A 14,205-nucleotide genomic window follows, 5' to 3' on the forward strand; every position below is an offset into this window, starting at 1 on the left:
ACTTTACAGGAGGCAATGGTTTCTTAGATATGACACCAAAAGCACAAGTATCACAAGAAAAAAAAAAAAGATCTATTAGACTAATTCAGAACTAAACTTCCCCATGCCTCAAAACACCCCAGCAAGAAAGGGAAGACAATCCACTTAATGGAAGAAAATATGAAAAATCATATTTCTAATCTGATTAGAAACCAGGAATTTAATAGGCAACAAATGTGGACATATAAATGAGTTGGGGAAGGGTGAGTTTTTTTGAAGAAGGTATTCAGAAAATGGGTTATTACGTGGAGACAAATCAAGTTGTTTCCTGCCTGAGACACTATACAAGATTGACATTCACTTTAAGGATTAAATATGCAAATAAAAGTATGCACATTGTGATCTTTAATTTTAGGTGTTGTCTTGCCTGCATCGCGGGGTGAGTTTTGGTTAGGCATTCTTTCTGGCTGAGTGGCTTGAACGCTCCAGGCCCCTCCCCTCAATATCTCACTCTGTGCATCTCTTCCATCTGGCTGTTCCTGAGTTATAGTCTTCCATGATGAACCAGTAATCTACTAAGCAAAATGTTTTCCTGACTTCTGTAAGCTGCTCTAGCAAATGAATCAAACCTGCGGAGGTCATCGGAACCTCCAGTCTCTAGTCAGTCAGAAGCCCGGGTAACAACGTGGACTAGCGATGGGTGTCTGAAGTGGGGGTGGGGCAGTCTTGCAGGAGTGAGCCCTTAATCTATGGACACTGATGCTGACTGCAGGCAGACAGTGTCAGAAGTGAGCTGAATTGTAGCACACCCAGCTGGTGACAGAGACTTGCTTGTTGGTGTGGAAAAAACACACACAGTGAAAAATTTCTTTATATATATTTCATCACACTCGAGACAGACATTTCAACAACAATACAGCCCTATAATTTATGAGCAAAAAAGAAAGAAAGAAAGAAACCTTGAGGAAGAAGAAGCTAAAGCTGAGTGTGAGAAGAATGAAAAAGAAAAGGATAAATAAGACAAAATCAGGGATTTTTATAACTTATATGAGACACCATTTCAGTGTGAAGGTTGTCTTTCTCTTCCACACCAAGAAAGATTTGATTTTTTTTTCAACTTGTGTAGTGAGAAAACAGGACGGCACAAACTGAACTGGGGCCTTATTCTGTCCAACTGAACATTTTATTGCAATGATGATTACTCTTATTTGTGATCTAGAGATGACAAAGAAATTCTTAAAACTCTCAAAGAACCACCTTAAGGTATGATGTCAGTGGCTATAATTAAGTAAAGTTAAATTTTTCTGTGTGATAACGTATCCTCTACATTAGTAGATTGTAGATTGGAGAAAGGTCTTTTACAATTTTTAAAACCAGTAGCTAATATCTAGGCTATCGAGACACTTTTGTAAACTGTTTTCAAAAAACTTTTTTTGAAAAAAAAAGGAATTTCAATATCGAAATAGAAGAAGATATGAAGAGGAAATTTACAGAGGAGGAATCTCAAACCATAGACACATTAGTTATCAAAGAAATGGAAGCAGCAATGGGCTATTGCATAAAAGTCACTAGTGCAGCAGAATGCGTAGTAGAATGAAGCCACATGAGTTGGCAGTTGTGTGAGGATATGGGGATTCTCGTGACAGCTGGGGCAGGGGTGACTGGTGTAGCCACATTGAAAAAGAATCTTTTAAAACTTTTTCACAGTAAGTAGACTCATACCTTAAGACCCAGCAAATTTCTTTTGTGTGTATATGCAAAAGAAACTCCCACAAAGGTGCATATGGAGACGAGAATGAGGTCTCTCATTGCAGCTAAATATTTGGTGAATAAATGAAGAAAATGTTTATTAGAAGTCTCCTTTTGAGAATCATTTCCGTGTTAAATGAAGTGGACCGGCAGAGCAATCATAAGAAGCACATCTGAGGGCTTTTTGGCTGGATCCTCGCATTGTCTCATGAGAAAAGAGAGATAAAGCTTAGGTGTAGGATGAAGAAGAGCTATGCGTGTGTATACTGCATGAAGTTCAAGAGGTAAGCCCTATGGTTCTCTGCTTTTCTGAAATCAAGAGATGTGAATACAATCAGTGTGCAAAGGGGAGGGATCCTTATTTAGATAGAAAAAATATGTGAAGAAAAGAGTTATGGGATCATGGAAGAAAACAGAAATCTGAGAAGAAGTTTCTGCTGGAAGATGAAATTTCTCACTTCTTCTCTGCCCCCAGAGAAATCTGTAGATTCTTCTAGTTACAGTACTTCACTTTATTGTTGTCATTATTTGTGCACTCTGGTCTTCTCCACTGCACTGAAGAGTCCCCTAGGGCAGAAACCATATTTTTAGTCCACGTAGCCATGGCTTCTAGTACAGCAGCTGACGCATAGTTGGCTCCCGATAAATCTTGGTTGAGTGAACATATTAGCTGATTATAGAGGGGATAACAGACTGAATCTCTGCTTTATCTTTTGCTTCCCCTCCCAGATACATTTAGCAACCTGCCACCATCACCATCATCCAGCTTCAGTGCTTGTGGGTTAATGGTCTACACCTTAGCCCTTAGCTTACAGGTTGTTCATAGGAGGATGTTAAGTACTCACCCTGGATGTGAGTTTCACCATTTGAAAAAAATCTGAACAATGATTAACCCATAGTGTTGACAGGATAAGTCAAGTTAAACTTTTTAAAGATTCACATGCATGCCCAATATAATTGTGCACAGTAAAATTTGTACACGTATTCACAGTGCCCCCCAAATAGGTGGTACAGATTAATTCTAGGGAAGGAAACGTTCCCAATATTGCCTTAGTGATGATACATGCATTTAGTGAGAAAAAAAAAATCACAAGATTTTTTTTTCTAAAATAAATTCTCTACTAAGAAAAATCTTTAATTTTGGAAAATACAGAAATTATATTGATTTCCAAATCTGTTTTATTAGAGAAGGAATATATCATTTCCTACCCCACAGTTTATGAAAGTGGTTAATATTTAAAATGTTGGGAAAGTACCATGACAAACTGCAGTTTCTTTACTGCTCACCACTCAGAGCAATTTATGTATTCAAATAGGTTGGAAACAACTTTCTGTTATCAACTGAAATATTTCATCAAGTCACCCACCTACCGTAATAGTTTAAGATGCTAAGACTTATTTGAATATTATCCTGGGTTGGTGAGAGTGCAATTAATTATTTTATTTGGCTGTCAGTATACAACTCATATTTCACATTTTTAAATAGGAAAAAAAAATTAAGGCTCTAAGTGAGACAGCTTATAGGATGTGGTAATGACACTGCTGACGTCCAGGTCAGTCATTGTGAATTTCGGGAGGGACTGGGAAGGTAAGTACAAAATCTTATTTTTAAAAAAAAAATTTAGAATCCAAGAAACAGAACTTACACTTCATCCAGAAGAAGAAAATTGTTGCTGGGGAGAACCCAGGCTGCTGCAGTATTTTTACTTTCTGCTTTGGGCCTTTAAAATCCACTTCAATGTTGCGCGTTTTGGTTTCATTTTATTTTTAATGAGTAATTCTTGGTAAAGAGGAAACCACAGGCACTGTGGAAAAAACAAATTGAAAAATGTAGATCGACTGAAGTAGTCAGATTGGACAGACTATTGAATTAAGTAGTATTTTCTCACATCAAGGGTGATCCTAAAAGGCAAAGTCAATGTTAATTCACCAGCATAAAAATCATCAAAAATTAAAAAGCGAGTGTATTATTTTAAAGTAAATGGATGTAACTTTCAGTTATGAAACCAGGCATCTTTCCATGATATTATCTGAAATTTATAGTATTTTAACAAATTATATGCAGGAGGAAAAGAGATGAAATCCAGTTTCAAAATACCGAAGACGCTTAATCAGAGAAAGGGGGAGGTACACGTGATGAAGAAGAGCGTTCCGCTCTACCCCTTCGTCTATCATATCATCTTCCCAGGAATTAGGTTGGTGAACACCGTCTCTCAGAGCATTTCCTCATCTGGGCAATAAAAAGAATTATGAAAGAAGCATAATGTGGGTACATATTCCCTCACTTTTAGTAAATACTCACATTTCCAAGGAAAAGGCAGAAGGTTAGGTTTAAAACCTGAAGAGCAACTTAATGTGACAAGAAGACGTGAAAAACTGGCTGTAAACCACGTAAGGCAGGCTGCCCTGCTCGAGTGCTGGTGGCGCCCGTGCATTTACTGTCAGCAGAGCCCAGGCGGACAGAGCTGAGCCCAGAGGGAGTCAGCTGCTCGTCCCTTTATGTAGTCCAAGTGGGCTCAAAGGCTGGGTGATGTCCAGAAAACTTTCTTACGTTTCTCAGACATACTGCTGTCTCTGTTTTGAGGAGAAACGTCCAACAAAGTTTATGTGCGACGCTATTTGCTTAGATCGGCTTTGTGTTCACCTGTTTTCTATTTAAAGATAGATGTTAAAAAATGTAAAGTATATTGTTATTTCATTTAAAAAACTACTTTGGAGATAAAAACAGAAATTCACAGAAAATTCTGGGCATAGACACAGGTAAGTTTATTCTCTAGATAAAAAAATAAACCTGCAATATGAGAGTAACATAAAATATTAAGTAATTTTTCAGACAGATTACATTCTGTGTCATCACACATATTTTTCTATCATTTTGATGGAAAAAGTTTCAGCCGTTACTTTCCTATGAGTATATACCCAATTCAAGATTGTTTTATATTAAAATAAATATTTATGGAGATTACCTACAAAATGGACAACGTTCATTATCTCCATCTTTTTCTTGTCATCAGGCAGAGAATTCAGAAATAAATATTATGGCCAGAAACCTTAAGAGAAAATAATGTAATCTAAAAAATTTAGTCCAATTGCATAGCGAGTAATATGTATTTGAATACATATGAAAATATATGTGTGAAGATTTTAAAACAGCCACAGCTATTTTGAAATTCTTGCCATCAAGGCACGGGGTTGTTTGATTGTTGCTTTTTTTTCCCCTCCCATTGGGTTGTAGGAGTTCCTTATATATTTTGATTATTAACTTCTTACCAGATACATGGTTTGAAAATATTTTCTCCCATTTCACAAGTTGCTTTTTCACTCTGTTGATTGTTTCCTTTGCTGTACAAAAGAGTTTAGTTTGATGTAGACCCCACTTGTTTATTTTTATTTTTGTAGCTTCTGTTTCTGGTGTCTTATCCAAGATAATATTGTCAAAACCACTGTCATAAAGCTTTTCCCCTATGTTTTCTTCTAGAAGAGTTATGTTTCAAATCACATTTAAATCATTAAAACATTTGTGGGTTCATTTTTGTATATGGTGTACGATAAGGGTCGAGTTTCATTCTTTTGCATGTGGAGATCCAGTTTTCCCCAAATTATTTGTTTACGAGATCATCCTTTTGCCTTATGTATTCTTGGAACCTTTGTTGAAGATCAGTTGACTGTATATGAGTAGGTATATTTCTAGACCTTCTATTCTATTCCTTTGGTCTATATCTGTTTTAATGCAAGTATCATACTGCTTTAATTATTGTGTCTTTGTAACATATTTGAAATTGGGAAGTCTGATGCCTCCAGCTTTGTTGTTCTTTCTCAAGATTGCTTTGAAATGGGCAAATAAATGGATTGAATAGATATTTCTCAAAAAAAAAATACAAATGGCCAACAGGTATAAGAAAAATACTCAATGTCCCTAATTGTCAGGGAAATGGAAGTCAAAATCACAATGGTGTATAACTTTATACTTGCTAGAATGCCCACCAAAAAAATAAGAGATACAAGTGTTGGCAAGGATGTGGAGAAACTGGAACCTGCACACTATCGTTGGAAATATAAAACTGTTCAGCCTCTATGAAAACAATCTAGAGGTTTCTCAAAAAATTAAAAATACAACTATCATATGATTTGGCCACTCAACTTCTGGGTATTTTTCCAAAATAACTGAAATCTAGATGAACAGGTATCCATACTCCCATGCTTATTGCAGTTATATATAATAGCCAAGATATGGAAACAACCTAAATGTCCATTGGTGGATGAACAGATAAAGAAAATGTGAGCTACACATACAATGGGATGTTATTTAGCCTCATTAAGAAGAGAATTCTGCTACATGTGACAACGTGGATGGACCTGGAGAACATTATGCTATGGGAAGTAATCTAGCCACAGAAGTACAAACAGTGCATGAGTCCACTTACATGAAGACTCTAACATAGTCAGACTCAGAGAGCAGAAGGTAGAACGGTGGTTGCCAAGGGCTGAAGGGAGGTGGGCTTGGGGCGTTTCTGCTCCAGTGGTGTAAGGTCTCAGTTATATAAGGTGAAGCCGCTGTGCTGCATGCTGCCTGCACTGTGTGGTTCTGTAGTGCATCCTTCAAAAAGCTGTTAAGAGGGTAGATCTCATGTTATGTGCTCTTACCACCAAAAAAGAGGGTGTATATATCCCCATCTTTTAGAATTGGGCAGGCCTGTGACCGGTTCAAACAAGAGAGAACAGCACAAGTGATGGTGTGTGACTTCTAGAATGAGGTCATACATGGCCGTGCACTTTTCACCTGGATCTTTTGAAATACTGGCGTTGGGGACACTGACTCTCAGTCTTGGAACCAGACCACATGATTAGGAGAGCTCGAACCACAGGAAGACATCAGCTAAGCGCTCAGTGCCATCTAGTCCAGACCCCAGGGATGTGAGTGAAGAAGCCTCCGAATGATGCCAGCCTCCAGTCCTTCTCGTCACCCTGGTGACGGTGGAGCAGCGACAGATCACCCCTGCTGTGACTCACATGCCCTCAAGCACAGTAAAAATGTCCTTGTTTTATGGCAGTAAAATTGGGATGGGTTGTAACAGGAATAATAGGAACAGTGTATGCATTTCAGTGAGTTTTAAAGTTAAAATTAAATATTATCCCAATCTTGTGTTAAAGTTATAAACCCATTCTAGTTAAAAAAAAAAAGTCTTTTGATGACTTTTTCCTGAAAGTAGAAGTAAATTTTCATTGAGTTATGTATAATTTTAAGCCAGGGAACAACTTTGAAATGAAGAAACTTTGATGGAGTAGTTGGTAATATGTAGCTTGAAATTCGTGTCTAGGAGCTGAAAAAAAAAGAAATAAAATTTCACAGTCCTGAAGTAGGGAAATAAATCAATGCATTAGAAATTTTATATTAAAATCAAAATGTATAGAATGTTTCATAATGAATGAAAGATAATTCATTTAAATATGATTAAATTAGAAAATATGATTAAATTAGAAATACTAAATTGTGAATATTAGTATTAGTTATATATCTATCTTTCAGTAAAAATATTGAAATAATCATTGCAGGTAGAGCCTAAAATAATAGCTGAGCATTTGCGTGTGTGTGTGCCCTCAAGGGGACCACTCTTTTACGAACAAAGAAAAATAGTAAGAAAGTGGAAAATATAATTATCTGTAAAATATGCACTGTAATTCATTTCATAAAATAATTGAATGTGTGACCTGTTAGATAATTCATGGGGACTTATATAGAGTTTAGATAGTGTGAATGATTGTGACCTCTTTAGGGATGTGACATTTAATCTGAGACCTGAAACACAGAATGGAATCCATCAAGCAAAGTTCTAGGCAGAAGCACCATGAAGCATGACAGCTCTTCTACAAGACAAGAGTCATTCTGTGTCCTCATGGAAGGGGAGCTGAATAGTCGCTTAGTGAACAGTCATGAGATAATGAATTTCACATGCTTGGCACATTATCTAAACATTCTTATCCCAAATACAGTAGATATTCTTAGTTTTACCAGAGATATGTTCTCCAAGGCTTCTGGGCTAGGTTTATAATTTGGTCCACCTTTATGGGAAATCCCTTCTGGCCATTTTAGAGATTGATTGTGAATTGTGTGTACTGGCTGATTTTTCACTGTAAATAAAATATGACATAGGACTGAAAAAAAGTAGCATCTTTAATATACTTGGCTGCAATTTACTTAATAGAAAACAAGTATCTTCAAAAAGACAGAACGCATGGCACTAGATTTGTAGGGACCATGCAGCTTGGTAGGACAAGCTCCCTGGGACGCTTGTCAATCACCAGTAATTGAGAAAGAAGTTACTGCTGAGAAAAGGGCATCTTTTACTTGGAAAATGACCAATCAACTCTAGGTATTATTTTCTATTCACTAGAAAGCAGTTAATGTGCCAAACTTTAACTTAAACTTTTTCTTTAACAGGCATTTAATTTTCTAAATATCTTTTTACAATTTGATCAAAGATATGAAAATGTAATCAATAAATTTGAGAATGATTATGAGGTATTTATTGTCTTCCAGAGAAGCTAAAAATTCAAGCATATACACATCATTGGACAAACAATGTTACTACTTATTTAAAATGTGTTATTCTAAAAAAACACATTGTAATATGAAGTAAATCAAGGACTATTTTGAGATCAAAATGTGATGGTGGGTGCTTTCTCATTTTTAACGTTCTTATGGTTAATGAATGGTTTCTCTAACGACAGCAATCCATAGTATTTGCATTTTGAGAAGTAAGTTACCAAGTAGTAACTACTCGCATTTCTTGTCCCATAGTGAACTAATCACTAAGTCAAAATGATTCCTCCCTTTCTCTGCTCCTCAGTGCATTTTCTGTTTCACACGATAGCCGATGTTCTTTCCCCAAATCTCATGCTTTGATGACCACATTTTCTTCCCTTCCCGCCTCCAGTCTTCTCTTTACGAATGGTTCTTGTCAAATCAATCTTCATAAAATCACTTTATCATAGTCACTCACCTGTTCAGTAAACTAAAACTACACTGTTGCTATTGAATCAAGTCTTACCGGAGCATCCTGACATCCAGTAACTTTGTAATATATTCTAACCTTCTATGTTCCAACATGAATTCTCTGTTAAATAGAAAGTCTTCTCGTTCTCTTTTCATTGTCAACCTGCACACTAAGGAAAGAACAGGAAGTGAATGTTCCCGAGTACAGCCCTGCTTACTTGTTTCCCTTTATTTCTCTCCTGCACACGTGGAAAATGTCTCCTAAATGTACAGAATGAACTTTCCATTTGCATGTGGTTGACTCTTCTCCTTAGTCAAATACTGTATTAATTGAATGTGAAAATAGGTCTTGGTACTAAAAGACAAACAAGAGTAAAATATTTCTCTTACAAGAATGGTTTCTGTTCCATGGTATATATAATTTTCCTTATAATTTAAGCAAGCCAACTCTAGGAAACATGACCTACCTGGAAAAAAAAAAATTCAAGCACATCAAAGACAGTCTTACATAACCATTCATTTTCTGTTTTCCCACCCTACACTTCTGTGTTCATCTTTCCAGCTCAGAAATACTATCTCTAATTTTACTGACCCAGTGGATCCTCTCCTGGGTTTTCAAGTGTTAATATCTCTGTAGAGTGTTCAGTGATACCTATTGTTTGATATCGATGCTGGTCATTGCCTTGGATGACTCATCACTCAAGCTCCAAGACCGTAACACCCCAATTCCTCAAGGTTTTATATTCGTTATAGAATTTGTATTTCTCACCTTCCATATAAACCTGCCTGGGTTTATCTGTTACCAACTATTCTTCTCTAGCAAAGCTGAGATATTAGTTTCTGGGGCAAATGCTATGGAAACATTAATCTAAAGTAAGATGGAACTAATGCAGGAAACATCCATTTATTCACTCAAAATATAAATTGCATAGTCACTATGTGTATAGCACAGTTCCTAGCGCTCAGGGTACAGTTGTCAATGAAACAGAAAAACAGTCCCCATCCTCCAAAATTGTTATTTTGCAGGATAAAGATAGACACATACAAGAAAAATATGTATAATAGAGACAATGTAAATTAGTGACAAGGGATAAAAATAAAGAAAGCATGAAGGAGTAATTTTACAAGTTAGGGGTGACTGGAAATTTTTGATAAAGTGACTATGGAAGACCTAACTGAGAACGTGGATTTCTGAGTAAAGATCTGTAAGACGGAGGCCTTTATGAAGGCAGCACGCCTGGGGTCTCAAGGAGCAGTGAGGGGGAGGCTGGGGTGGCTGAAGTGGGAAGGACAAGCATGGAAATAACAGGAGATGAGACTGATGTAACACAGGGAGCCAGGCCACGCAGGGTCTCATGAACACTTTGGATATTACTACAAGAGATGGATGAAGCCAGGAGAGTGTCTAGAGAAAATCGAAACATGACTCTACTCATGAGTGCAGATTCTGGCAGCTGTGTGGAGAGGACTCAGGGAGCAGAGGAAGAAGACTGGATAAAGAGCTCCTACAATAATGTAGTCAAGAGATTTGGGGTCCACTGGCATTCACGCCGCATCAGTGGTTATATCTTTCATTTTCATGAGCATGGATATTTTTGACAAGACTAAAATATCTTTGAAAATTTTAATATTCAGACGGACCCTAAACACATTTTTAAAATAAGAAGCTTTGAAATTAGCTCAGATTCTTTTCTTTCCTCCAAGTAGAAGGAAACTTTAAGTACATTTCTTCATTATTCAGCTTTTCTTTTTAATGTTACTAAATATCTAAATATCTAATGACCCTTTCTATTTGAATGTAGGCAGCTTTGCTTCAAGACACCTAATTTAATTTAATTTTTATCTTTGAAGTGCAAATTTTGACACTTTAATTACATCGCTTACTCTGAAATATAGGTTAGTTTCTTCATATTGCTCCACTCTTTTGTGAACTATGAAAAATAATATAGCAATGATGTCAATCATTAGTGATGGACACTGGATTTTTTTCCTGCCCCCCAACCACTGGAGCTGACCATTTTTTTCACTCCTTTGAACACAGCTTTGTTTCATTTTGCAGGTAATCAAAAGACAAAATTCAGTTGCATGACTTCATTACACTGTAAATGTAAACTCTGTAACTATACTTAGGGCTCAGCTGATCTGAAACCAGTGACAAAACTTTAAATAAAAGCGTGTAATTAAAGTAATGCTAAAATACAAAAACACTAGATTTGTGTATCTCCACACGTGATTAAACGCTACTGCTTAATCATGGTTAATAAACATATGATACAGCAGGAAAATGTACATTTTTTTTCTTCAACTCATACTGAGAGACTTACATCCTAGAAGCAGGATTTATGGATGATTCATGGAAATTAATTTCTTTAAAAGGCATGTTAAGGACATAAACCAGCATTGTGGTTACCCAGGGCAAAATTAAGCATAAAAACATATTGCCTCTGAGGCAGAACAAAATCGTTTCTTGCAGGGAACAATATTGCAGAGTCACAGCATGAGCCTTGAATTCTATTTCAGGGAAGAGGCTGAGGAACAAGAAAAACACATAAATAATAAGATTCTGTCCGTGATCACAGAAATCTAAATTTCCGGCTCTGGATATGTGCACTGGAGGAAGAAAACTACACTTGCTGTATGTTATCTGCAAGTTAATTGCTATCATGTCTCCATTACAAGATCTTATGCATGCATTTTACTTAAAAATAAATTGGTTATCATGAATAAGTACTTGGACTATTTTTTCATCTCCCCTTGTTAAGTTGGCATGGAGGAAAGTCTGTTGTTTTACTTTTTGTAAGTCATAGATGAAACAGAAACATTTAGTTTTAAAATGTTTTCATAATGCTGTTTGGAGTGGTTGATGATTTCATAATGGTATCAGAACGTATCTTTGTAATATCAAGTAATTCTGTGCTATTCATTTTCCCTTGAATGTATATGCCTGTCATTTCTCGCTCCTTCTCCTGTCTGATGTATCTGTATAACTTTAACTCAGCATAAGGGTTGGGGTTAGCAGTTTCTCTTAAGCCGAGCAGAAATGATGTCATGTAGCTGAACTGGTGTGTGAGCGATGTGGACGGCCCCTCAGCCCCGGAGTGAACCTCCCTGAGTGTTTAGTCATCCAACGTCATCAGTTCTAGGTCAGAAAACCAGCCCACTTTCCAATATGCAGTTTTCACTCTGCTGTACATTTCATTATTGTTTCACCTGGATTACTTTACTTTTTTTTTTTTTACTAGTTTCTTAAAAGCAGGCTTTCTTGCTCTCAGATAATGAAAAAAAAAACAACCGAAAGGAATAGCAATATCCAGAAAAAACAGCTGAATACACATAATCACCATGAAACTTCACACTGTGATATATTATCTCTGATGCAGCAGAGCAGATGTACTATATTTAGTTTTAATATCTTGGAAACAGCATGGTTTCAAAATTGTGCACACATCAGTCCCCATGGGAAACTATTTCATTTTCCATGATTTTCTCTTTTCATGGCTACCAATGCTGTATTCTCTCTTCTTTATTTCACATAATCCTTTTTGCTATGATTTTCTATAGATGCTGGAAAGTTCCCAGTGTAACCTTTCTGAAATTCTGGACTCATCTGTAATTTTCCTTTTCATAAAATTATTTGTTTAAAGCTTTAAAAATGTTGTTTTTCCTTCAAAATTATTTTATGTATTTGAAGACAAGGAAATCTGGACAGAATCTTATCTTCGGATTCTTCTAGGGAATCACCATCCAGATTTTAAGCTACCCTCCTTCACGCTGGGCTTTTTGATTAACTGGTTAAGAAATTCCCCTAAATATCCCTAGAGATTTCTATGCTTATTATTATTAGCTGTCCCAGCATCAGCTTTTTGGGAGAACCGATCCTCTGCAGCTTCCCTGATGTTGAGCTTATTTAGAAAAGTCCATGGCGTGACCCCAGCAGATGCTCTGAATTCGTTACATCACTGTGGTCTTGTGTCCCGCTACCACCTCTTTTTATTCATGAACAAAACATAGCAACTAAACTGTAGTACTATTTATCATATCTGTATAAAAATATCATTTTCTCCCCTATTTATTTTTTCATTTTCTCCCCTTTAGTGGTAAGGACATATTGCTAGACATGCAAATAAGGCTGGTGCTGGATTTCCTTTTCATTTTAAACTTTCAAATTGTTTATACTCGGTCACAATCATTATTATTAAAAGATGTGAAACAAGAATGAAGATGACCTCTAATACTAATAAACTTTATTCTGAATAACTTTGACTTTGAAATCCTGAAATTCCCATATTGATCGTGGGTAAAATTCAAGCAGAAATTTCATCAGCAAAACTTGATTATTTCAGTACTGGGCTAAACTGTAATTTGAGTTTTAAACTATCCACGTATCAGAACACAGGTCAAAAACATAGAGAACACAGGGGAAAATGCAAGCACATTGTTGAAACAATACAAAAGGATTTGATTCATTGACAGTCTCATTAAAGGATCATACTTGACCTTCTCCATTTTACACACCCACCACCTTGCATAACAAATAGGACAACATAGACACTCATGCATGGAAGCAATGAAAAATTAGTCACCCAAAGTCTAAATCTCTATAATGTAAAAGCATAAGCTGCTACCAGTCGGAAGGTAGAAAGATTTTGTGAAAAGTAAAGCCATATAGAATATCACTAGTGGAACAATAAATGAGAATATGAGTATGTTACTTAATTTCATAGAAGTTATATAAATTATAAATAAAAAGACTATATTAGAAAGATTTTCATCTTTCTCATTCTGATTATAGATGAGATTTTCTTTTTCCTTAATATTTTATCAAATACCTTAATGCTCCTGTATCTTATACTATCTTACCTGCCATGATCAAATCTGAGTTCCTCTTCCAATTTATTCTGCGTTATTTTATTTGCAGAAGTAAAATAATGCATTTTTCAAATACAGTATTTGCATTCTGCATCTGTTCTACGTTACTTTATTTGCATTTCAATTTTTTACATTGGAATTAATGTCAATTATATTAACAAAATTTTCTGTTTAAGAAACCTCATTGCCCCCATTAGAATGTAAATTGATTCCACCACTATGGAAACACTATAGAGGTTCCTCAAAAAATTAAATATAGAACTATCACGTGATCCAGCAGTTGCACTTCTGGGTATATATATCCAAAGAAAATGAAACTATGATAACAGAGAGATTTATGCACTCTCATGTTTATTGCAGCATTATTCATAATAGCCAAGATATGGAAACAACTTAAGTGTTTGTCAATAGATGAATGGATGAAGATGTTGTATATTTTATATATAAATATATATGTAATTCAGCCATGAGAGAGAAGGAAACCCTGCCATTAGCAACAACATGGACAGATACTAAGGGAGAGCATTGTGCTAAGTGAGATACATCACTTATATATTAAACTCAAAACGGGCTGAACTGGTAGAAATAGAGAGTAGGATGGTGGTTACCAGGGG

The sequence above is a fragment of the Vicugna pacos genome, chromosome 23 (assembly GCF_048564905.1).
Source record: "Vicugna pacos chromosome 23, VicPac4, whole genome shotgun sequence".
Classification (NCBI taxonomy): domain Eukaryota; kingdom Metazoa; phylum Chordata; class Mammalia; order Artiodactyla; family Camelidae; genus Vicugna; species Vicugna pacos.